The sequence below is a fragment of the Seriola lalandi genome, unplaced genomic scaffold (assembly GCF_002814215.2).
Source record: "Seriola lalandi dorsalis isolate HSWRI2012SDOR001 ecotype SW California unplaced genomic scaffold, Sedor1 jcf7180002054963, whole genome shotgun sequence".
NCBI lineage: Eukaryota > Metazoa > Chordata > Actinopteri > Carangiformes > Carangidae > Seriola > Seriola lalandi.
The window spans coordinates 876,369-887,216 of NW_019525514.1; positions in this window are offsets into that span (position 1 = coordinate 876,369).

Below are 10,848 nucleotides of genomic sequence, written 5' to 3' on the forward strand. Positions count from 1 at the left end.
GACCGGGGCCGACTGCAGCGAGGACCGTGGCCTCTACATACAAACATCTGCTCAACCCACTGCGCCACTCGACGCCCCGTTTAGGATGTTGTTTTAATGAGATGATGTAATATCTGTATAAATGAAGTTCTGTAAGTTCATCATATCCTGTGTTCTGTTAATGGTCTGTGTCTGTTTAGATGAAGTCAGCTGTGATCGGCTGTTATCGGCTGTGATCGGCTGTGATCGGCTGTTATCGGCTGTTGATCGGCTGTGATCGGCTGTGATCGGCTGTGATCGGCTGTTATCGGCTGTTGATCAGCTGTGATCAGCTGTGATCGGCTGTGATCGGCTGTTGATCAGCTGTGATCAGCTGTGATCAGCTGTTGATCGGCTGTGATCGGCTGTGATCGGCTGTGATCAGCTGTGATCAGCTGTGATCGGCTGTGATCGGCTGTGATCAGCTGTTGATCAGCTGTGATCAGCTGTGATCAGCTGTGATCAGCTGTGATCAGCTGTGATCAGCTGTGATCGGCTGTGATCAGCTGTGATCAGCTGTGATCGGCTGTTGATCGGCTGTTGATCAGCTGTGATCAGCTGTGATCGGCTGTTGATCGGCTGTTGATCAGCTGTGATCAGCTGTGATCAGCTGTGATCGGCTGTGATCAGCTGTGAGTCATGATGTTCAGACAACTCTCACTGTTTCACTGTGACACTGAAGTTAAAAACAGGATTTGATGAAGTTGTGCTGGAGCCTCTTTTCTCTCTGACTCCTGACCACGTTTATTTGTGTCAGAAAAACGACTGTGATTGTGTTTCATGTCGGTGTTTCCTGTTTTTAGAACATCTGTACACACCTGTCTCCTGCCTCTGCCCCTCCCTCACAGTTCAAACCCCTGGACTAACCTGAACTAAAACGTGAATAAAACTGTTTCAGACAAACGCAGTGAGAAGGGATGATCCGTGTTTTCACACGAGTTCTTCTTTAAAAAAGTTTTAGTTTTATGAATCGTCAGAACAAAGTGGATCGACAGCAGTGAGTCAAATTCAACGACAGGAAACACACACAGTGTGTGAAGGTGTGTGAAGGTGTGTGAAGGTGTGTGTGTGTGTGTGTGTGTGTGTTCAGATCAGTTCAAGCAACACGACGAGACGGAGAAATGAAAACGTGTTTGTCCACAACAGGATGGAGTGTAAAAAACTGTTGTGAAGAAACATGTACAGACAGACTGCTCTGTGTGTGTGTGTGTGTGTGTGTGTGTGTGTGTGTGTGTGTGTGTGTGTGTGTGTGTGTGTGTGTGCACATCCATCATGTCTGAGCAGCAGAGAAAGGAGGAAAACAATGTACAAGTGTGAATGCAGCTGCTGTGTGTGTACTTCTATCTTTGTGAGGACCACTGTGTGTTGTAGACCTTACAGAGTCTTCACACCGTCAAAGGTCAAAGGTCAAAGGAGTGTAGGAGTGAGTGGTTAGTGAATGTATTATATCAATGAGTGTCCTCACAAAGATAGTATTAGCAGTAGTGTGTGTGTGTGTGTGTGTGTGTGTGTGTGTGTGTGTGTGTGTGTTGTTGAGGCTGCAGCTTCTTCTTCTCTTTTTATTTATCGGGTGGCACCGAGTCACTGCTGCTTATTTACAGCAGATTGTTTCTCCAGATGTTTTACAGGGAGAGAAATCCCTAAACACACACACACACACACACACACACACACACACACACACACACACACACACACACACACACACAGTCCTCCCTGTCCAGATGGAAGTCATTCTTTATAAGACTCCATAATCCTTCTCTCTCAGTGAGAGGAACCAGAGGAAGGTGAAGTGAAGCGTCTCCTCCTCCTCCTCCTCCTCCTCCTCCTCCTCCTCGTGTCACTGACGTTCTCCAGTTGTGTCGACGTGTTTCCAGTTAAACTCTGATGCTTCCTGATGTTGAAACATTTGAGTTCATTAAAAGCGATTCGACCTCCTGACTCACAGGTAACACTGAAGTCATCTCACCTGGTCGACCTGACCTGCTTCCTCCTGGAGCTTTCAGCTGCAGACTGATCAGTCAACGCTACAATGTACAGCTGTCCCTGAATGCCTCACACGCAGACTGGTGGATGTAGCTACAGCACTCAGGAGGGTTGTGGGCCACTGGCAGTGAACTGTTTTGTGTCTTTACGGTTAAAGGAGGTTTATATTAGTCATTGCTTAATGTGCCAACATGAGGGGCCATCGAGGGGCCCCTTTTACCCTTAGGGGCCCCAAGCATTTGCCTGTTTTGCCTCTGCTGAGCCAAACTGTGTCGATGTCGAGGTGTGTGTTTTACTCTGAAAATCTCCGACGTGTTTCAGCTGCAGCTTTAACTTTCACTTCCTGTGATATTACCTCTGATTTCCTGCGCCTGTTCCCAAACACTGATGGTGAGGTGAACGCCGTCAGCTGACGAGCAGCAGTCGTCTCAGGCTGTTTAACACGAGTCTTAACTTTGATGGTGTTTGGGAACAGAAACTTCGAGGATCATAACAAAGAGATTTCACGATTCCCCGAGCTTTCACTGGAAAAACATCCACGTCTGTGAAGTCCACGCTTCCTGTGAGATTTCCACCGAACAAGAGCCGATTTTAAAAACTAAAGTACAATAAAAAAGCTTTGTTCTGAGTCTTTGTATCGCTGCTTCCTCTCAGTCAGTGTGGGCGAGAGGGAGAAACATAACAACACCCCCCTACAAAAAAAAAAAGGGAAACGGCAGATTGATGAAAAGCCAAACTGGTCCCAGGACGCCGCGTTCTTCTTCTCTCCACAATATTAAAAACTCCCACACGTTTCAGGAGGAGGGCAGAATTAGCCTTGCCGGGACGCACTGGAAGCCGCCGTAATGACTCATTTGTTTCATCCTGATAGATGGCTCTCCGGATGGAAGAGGACCTCGTTTAAAAGAAGCCGCAGACGCTGATGAAAGGCGGCGGGCGAAGGACGGCGCCGGCATCACGGAGAAGGTCTTCAGCTCGCAGGTTCAAAAGGGATTCGGACCGGCGTGGTCGCACCGAGGGGCGAGGAGGAAGAAATAAAATCCTCTAGACAACGAGCCAACACACACACACACACACACACACACACACACACTCTCTCTCACACACACACACACACACACACACACTCTCTCTCTCTCTCACACACACACACACACACACACACACACACTTTGAAGCTGCTGTAAACGGCGTGCAGGAGGGCAGGTGGTGCTGATGAATATTCAGCCGCAGAGTCGACGCTCTGCTGCCAAACAAACCGCCGGCTCACTTCCTGTCACCTTCCAAACTCTCATAGATTTATGTCTTGTGTTTCTTCAGGTCTGATGTTTGTGATCAGTGTGAACAGTTTGTCGTTTCCAGTCTGGACCACACGGGTTCAGGGTGATCAGGTGGTCTACGTGTCACCTGGACTCGGACCACATGCTTACAGGTTTCTGAGATTTACTCTTTCCTGCCTCAGAAAATCCAGATTTCACGCAGCTCTGCTGGACTTCACCTTTGTTCACCTTCGACCTTTGAATAATAAAAAAAAACGACTTTGTCCAATAATTATTTATCATCCAGGTTTAAACCTGTTGTTGAGCAGAGAACCAGGATTTATAGACTCAGAGGTCAGAGTCCATCTTCTCTGTTCATGTAACTGTGGAGTGATGTTTCCAGCCTGATCCAGATGTGTCCTGATGTGCAGTGACGTGTTCTGCTGCTCTCACACCTGCATTAACATCAGCTTTAATTGATCACGATCACTTGTCCGGATCCAGATCCCACGCAGCACGGCCCACGTTTAAACTGACGCGCAATTTTCTGCTTTATGTCGACACGTGTCACTGATCAGAGAGAGTTGAGGGATAATCCACTAATGAGATAAAATCCTGTCTAATAGATTTTCAGGGATAAGAACATTAAATCTGACGTGAGTACAGATCAGAGTGAGCTGCGAACAGCTGATTCCTGTAGATTCTCATCAACCATCAAACATCGTCACACCAGCGCTGAGCCACAGGAATCTCAGGTTAATCCTGTGGCCTAGAGATCCTGAACAAGCACTACACTGAAACCAGCTGAAGTTTCGGCTGAAACCAGCTGACACTAGACTGAAACCAGCTGATATTCAGCTGAAACCAGCTGACACTAGACTGAAACCAGCTGATACTAGACTGAAACCAGCTGACACTAGACTGAAACCAGCTGACACTAGACTGAAACCAGTTGACACTAGACTGAAACCAGCTGGTATTCAGCTGAAACCAGCTGACACTAGACTGAAACCAGCTGATATTCAGCTGAAACCAGCTGACATTAGACTGAAACCAGCTGACATTAGACTGAAACCAGCTGACACTAGACTGAAACCAGCTGACATTAGACTGAAACCAGCTGATATTCAGCTGAAACCAGCTGACATTAGACTGAAACCAGCTGACACTAGACTGAAACCAGCTGACATTAGACTGAAACCAGCTGATATTAGACTAAAACCAGCTGACATTAGACTGAAACCAGCTGATATTCAGCTGAAACCAGCTGACATTAGACTGAAACCAGCTGGTAAACAGTGAAGATGTTTATTATGTTTATTTGTTTATTCTGGTTAATGACAAAAACATCTTTCTTTCTTCGTAAAAGTCAGTCGAACATTTCCCTGGTGAAACATGGGACATGGATTTTAGCTGCCGTTCGTGGACCGGACCAAGGCTGGAACCAAACTCACTCTTTCCTCAGGTGGGCTCAGGTGTGTTCTCTTAATGATGGTATGAAGGTACAGGGCTACCTGCTCCTGGGTTCACATGAAACCTCGGGTCTGAGAGCAGCAAAGATTTTATATCTGAACTAATTAAAACACTGAGTCACACTGAAATTGATCCTGAGTCTGTTTCTGTAACTACCTCTGACTGTAGCATCAGATTTAACCACAGTAACACACACTGATCCAGCTGCTGAACATTAGCGCTGCTGCTTTACGGCGGCCTGTAAATGCGTGTGTGTTGTGGCGGTCCAGGATAATTCAGACTGACTGGTTTACAGTGCAGGTGACAGGAACATGTGGGCAGCACATGATCCAGATCTCAGTCTGAACACAAACCTGCAGAGTGTTAGTCTGAACCTCTGAAGACCAACCTCTGTACACATCTGTATTCATTCTCTAAAACAAAATGACACGTCTTGATTTTTTTAAAGCTTCTCTGGGACAATAAAACCCTGATGTCACTTCCTGCAGTTGAATGGAAACAGATCTGGTTTTTATTCAGAGCGGAGCTGTCGAACATCAAATTAAGACACATCTCAACGTCTCCCCTGGCGGCTGTAAAAAAAACTGCAGAAGAAGACGCAGCGGAAAAGTTTGACTGAAGTCAGAATGATTTTTTGTTTTTGAGGTGAAAGAGAATAAGAATCATTTGCAACCAACCATCAACCTCTGGGTCTGAAACCAGAAGCTGCAGTTCCTCTAACGGCCACTAGAGTCTGGCTCCAACAGTGAGTCAGTCCCCATAGACTCCCATGTTAAAATGTTCAACTTTACAGCAGAAATAAACATGTTTACAGCCTGGTACAAAAACTGTTCTGGTCTCTAGAGATAATTTCCTCCTTCATGACACCTGTTTATATAACTCACCTGTTTATATAACTCACCTGTTTATATAACTCACCTGTTTACATTTTTATTAAGGACTACAGTTATGGAGGATTGAGGGCGTGGCCTCTTTGAGTGACAGGTGGGTGAACGTATCCTTGCCACGAACCAACATGCACTGTCGTCTCAGCTCCACCCACGCCCCTCCTCTTTGACCATATTTGGATGAGCTGGGAGTGAGGGGGCGGAGTCAGAAACTGTCAAGAATGCGAGCTGCTCGCTCACTGAGCTTCAGAAACCTGTTGGTGATGTCACAGATGCGAGGTCCATCTTTATTTACAGTCTGTGGACAGACTGTAAAACAAGTCATGCAGGAACACTTCCTGAACTTTATCGTCTTATGTTCAGTAACTTATTTTGTTTTTCACAGTTTGTTAAAACCTCTAGCAGCTGCGTGGCCTCCTGTCTCCTCACTGTAGCTCTGGAAAGTAACAAACATATTATAATAACATATTAGTGTTACTTCTAGTTTCCACTTCCTGCTTCTCCACCACACTTCAGAGGGAACTAATTTGGTTTAGTCATTTATTAACAGTTTATTCTCAACACTGAACAACTAATCTGTATCTGACTGGTCGGCCGTTACAGTGAGATCAACCTGTTTCATGACCTCAACTTTTTCTTTTCTTTTACATTTCTAGGCTTTTTCATGAATCAGTAACTGTATTAATAATAATATTAATGATGACAATTAACAATAATAAATACTAATAATAATAATAATAATAATAATAATAAAAAGCCTTCTCAGTTAAAACACATTCTCTGGCTTCGTATGGATTTGTAACTGGATCTCAGTCAAAACCAGTTCAACCCTGAGTGACAGGCTAAAAAAAAAAATCACTGTCAGGATGTTGATCCTCCTCATGGAGAGAGAGAGGGCTGATGGGAAATGTGGTTTTCATTTGTAGAAACATGAGCGACAATAAGCTGATGTCAGAAACTACAAATCAAACGCTGGTCCAGTCAGGACATTGTGAGTGTGTGTGTGTGTGTGTGTGTGTGTGTGTGTGTGTCATGCAGGATTAAATGATGATAAAATAAGAAGTGTCAGTGAGCAGCAGTGGGGCAGTTTGCTTCATCCAGTCCACATGGTCTGTGGTGGTCTCTGAAAAACGGATGCTCAGCTGTCAGGACCTGAAACCTCGTCCAGCTGTGACCACTTACGATGTGACGCGGGACGCCGTCTGTCTGACTCGCCATCACCTCTGCATGAGTTCAACCTCAGCGCCGCAGGAGCGTTCACCTCTACACAGGACGAGGGATGGAGGTTTCAGACGTTGCAACTGAAGAGCAGCTCAAACTTCAGCTGTGCCCTCAGTTAAATAACTCGTGCTCTCAGATTATTAATTAGCTCAGATTTTGTGCCTCTGACTTTCTGAAAAGCAGCGCCACTGACACCTGCCTCCACTTTTATTTCACACTAAGGCATAACAAGTTAACACATGAAGATCCCATGACTTGAAACCACAACCTCAAGCTGGTGAGGCAACAGCTCTAACCACTGTACCACCACACTGAAGACCAACGATGTCTAGTGTCAATGTCTATGATGTTTTTATGCCGTCAAAAAACGTCATAGTATATTAATGCATAATGTTATAGACAAAATATCAGACTAAGGAATAAAAACTCCACACAGGAAGGCCCAGGATTTGAACCCAAAACCATCTGATTTTCATGCCTTACTATAATATGATGTTTTTCTGCCTTATTATAATACTATGTTTTTCTGCTTTACTACAGTTCAAGTTTTTATGATGTTTCTACACCTTGCTATACTGTGATGTCCTTACAGGTTTTTATGCCATTCTATACTATGACGTTTGTTTTTATGTTATTATGTCTTACTAAACTTTAAAATGTTTTGATGTTTCATGTCTTATTACACTATGAAGATTTCATGGCGTTTTTAACCCTTCTAACCTTAACCCTGACCCGTTTTTATGCCTTACTATACTGTGACATTTTATGGGGGTGGGGGGTGGGGGGGTGGCACGGTGGTGAAGTGGTTAGAACTGTCGTCCCACACTGAGAAGTTTCTGGGCTCTTCTGTGTGGACTTTGCATTTTCTTCCTGTGCCTGTATAGATTCTCTCTTTGTCTCTCATTATACTGTTACCACACTTTTCTTTTTGCTTCTGTTATAATTACTATGACCAGTAAATATTTTAAAATAAACAATAAATTCCAACGTAACAGAAAGTGTTTATCAGTGCGGCTGCTGATAAAAATAAAAAAGCCTCAGAAAAGGGCAGTTCCACAATAAATAGGATCCAATTACGAAAGGCTAAATGTGTTTCAGTTTCATTCCTGGAGAACTGATGTACTTCAGTTATTAAATAAAGAGTTCTTGTCGATTTATTGTTTCTACTGGGATGCAAAGAAAAACTAGTTTTCCCCACAGGAGATGCATTTGTAGTGTAGAGTCACACATCTGTAATTTCCACAGCTGTGTGATCGTTAGCAGACGTGTATGTGCCACGGACTGTACCGTGAGGCTGTGTACAGTGTGTACAGTTACACACATTCAAACCAAACAGCAGACAGTGAATACAGTGCTACATGTAGTGAACAGGAAGTGATGTCAGACACAACATTGGTGTTAAGTTCCTTAAATTTCAGAGTTTAAGACTCGAGGTCAAAGAGGGAAACTTCCCAGAGGAGTTTCTCCAGCTGTGAAATGTTTTGAAGCAGAAGTGTAAAATGAAAATACATAACACCAATAACTGTGAGCAGTTTGTGTCAGAGACGGAGATGAAGCTTTAAGGTGAATGAATCCAGGTCTAACACTAGTAGGCAGAGAAAAGGTTAGCTGGCTCACTCATGGTCAGGAGTTCATAACCGGCCAATAAGCTAACAAAAACATACATACCAAAAGCTTTTGATTCTTTTGATCTGTGGACCCTTATGAACTAATGGAAAATAAATAATTGAGGAATCGACAGACAATCGGACTTCCCGACTGCTTCAAAGGTAGGGAGTCGTCATTTAATCAGTCGGCCTTCATCATAGTTTATTGCAGTGCAACAGTTACCATGGTCAAAGTACATGAAAGCAGGACTGTCCCCCGTTTTTATTTCCTAGGTAAAAACATTTGATATTTTAATGATTTATTGATGCCGAACTGGAAATGTCCCCGGTTTTCATTTCAGAAATCATCGGGTCATCTTCTTCTACAGATACAGTAAATCAGACTTTCTCTGCTCACACAGGCAACACATGCAGCTTTAACAGAAAGAAAAATCCTGCAGGCAGATCCACTCGATCAGAACCAGATCAGAACCAGATCTCCACGACCATGACGTCCAAACTCTCCCCGTCGTCCCCGCCGGGGTTTCAGACGCTTGTTAATTAATTGTCTCTGCACCAACATCTGTCGTCTCCGGAGTCCCGCCGCGCTGCTGCGATTCAACATTTATACACGGATCCGTACAGCATCCGCAGTTTTTAATGATGAAGCATATGGAATACAGCCGAGCAGAAGAAGAAGAAGAACGTTCAGGCTGCGACGGCTCAGCTGTGACAGAGCGGATCACAAACACAACCACACGAGCTGCGAGGAGCTGATGATGAAATACACGCAGTAAATCAGGTGCTAGCAGGAAGAATCTGCTGACTAGACGAACAGAGTTCATGTGATAGTTTCAGCTTTTAAACTTAATTATCTACAGATAATATGTAACATACACATGAAAACATACTGAGTGGATTCACACACACACACACACACACACACACACACACACACACACACACACGTCGTCCAGTCAGAAACAACAGCGTCTGACATGAGTCCAGCCAACACGTGCTAACAACATTATCCGCGCCAAGTTCCAACAGCTAACCTACAAAATAAACGGTAAAATACCATAAAACAAGGAAAAACGAACAGAGTGTGAAGTCGTGTCGCTGAGTCGGTACCGATCCGTCTTTGAGCCTCGGTTCTGAAGTGGATCCGTGTTTGTTCTGGTTCCTCAGCCAATGGGAGGACGTGAGTCTTCATTCCTTCACCAGGAAACAACAATGGCGGACAGTTAGGAAAGTTAAGTTCTCAGTGGGTGGGGTCGGCGAGCTGGTGAGCAGGGGGAGGGGGTCTACGTCCCTTCATGATGTCATAAAGGGAGTGAAATCTAAATCGTGTGATTGCACGCACGACACATCCATGTTGACAAGACATAAAAGTGACATGTCCCCTTTAAGAATATGAAGCGTTATTAGTGAATTTAAAGGAATCCAGGAACGCAGTTCATGTCACGGCGGCAGGAGAGGAGGCGGGGCTTTGGCACGGGGTCAAACAGGCGTTGATGTGACGTGGTCGTGATCGTGAACGTGGGTCAGAATCTCCCTCCTGCTCGGCCTACATCTGTGGAAGACTTTCTTCCACCCACCTTAACTGGCAACATCCCTGTGTGTGTGTGTGTGTGTGTGTGTGTGTGTGTGTGTGTGTGTGTATGTGTGTGTGTGACTTCCTGTGGTCTCTTTATGTTTGCCCCGTTTCCCTCCAGCGAACATCGGATGTAACAAAACCAGAGGACAAAATAAGAGCATTACTTTTTAAAGACGTGTCCTGAAGATGGGAGACGGTGATGCGCGCTGACAGCGGCTGCTAATTGGAGTAAATTAATTTACCTCGGGCGCCGATGTTCGCACAAAGCGCCGCTCGCCGCGTGAATAAGTGATGATCGGCAGCGCCCGTATAAGCCCCGACTTTTTGAATCATTTAACGCTGCAATCTGCTAATTAGCAGGGAGAAAAGCCAGCTTTCAGCCACAATTAAGATAGGCCTCTGTCAGTCAGGAGGGTGGGGGGGGGCTGGGGCTGGTTGAGAGGGAGCGCTTCATTTATTCATCCTCTGAGCAGATGCTGAGTGCAGTGGGGGTTTGGATGGAGAGATGCCGGGATGGAGAGGGAGAGCTCAGGGATCTGAAGGGCTTGGATGGGAAAGAGGGGGGGGGGTGTTGGCGTGTGGTTGGAGAAGAAGTTTTCCAGCCCCCCCCCCCCAACCACCCCTCCTCCTCCTACTCATTTCACTCACCCCCTTCACCACCACCTCTCCCCTCTTTTTCTTCTTCTTGTTCTGTAAACCTCAGAGGGAGGCGAGCAGCGAGGAGGGCCCGCCACCAACCAAAACAAAAGCAAAACAAAAGACCTGATATAAGAGGAGGAGGGGGGAGGAGGGGGGAGCTGCTTCTCGAGGCGAACACACAC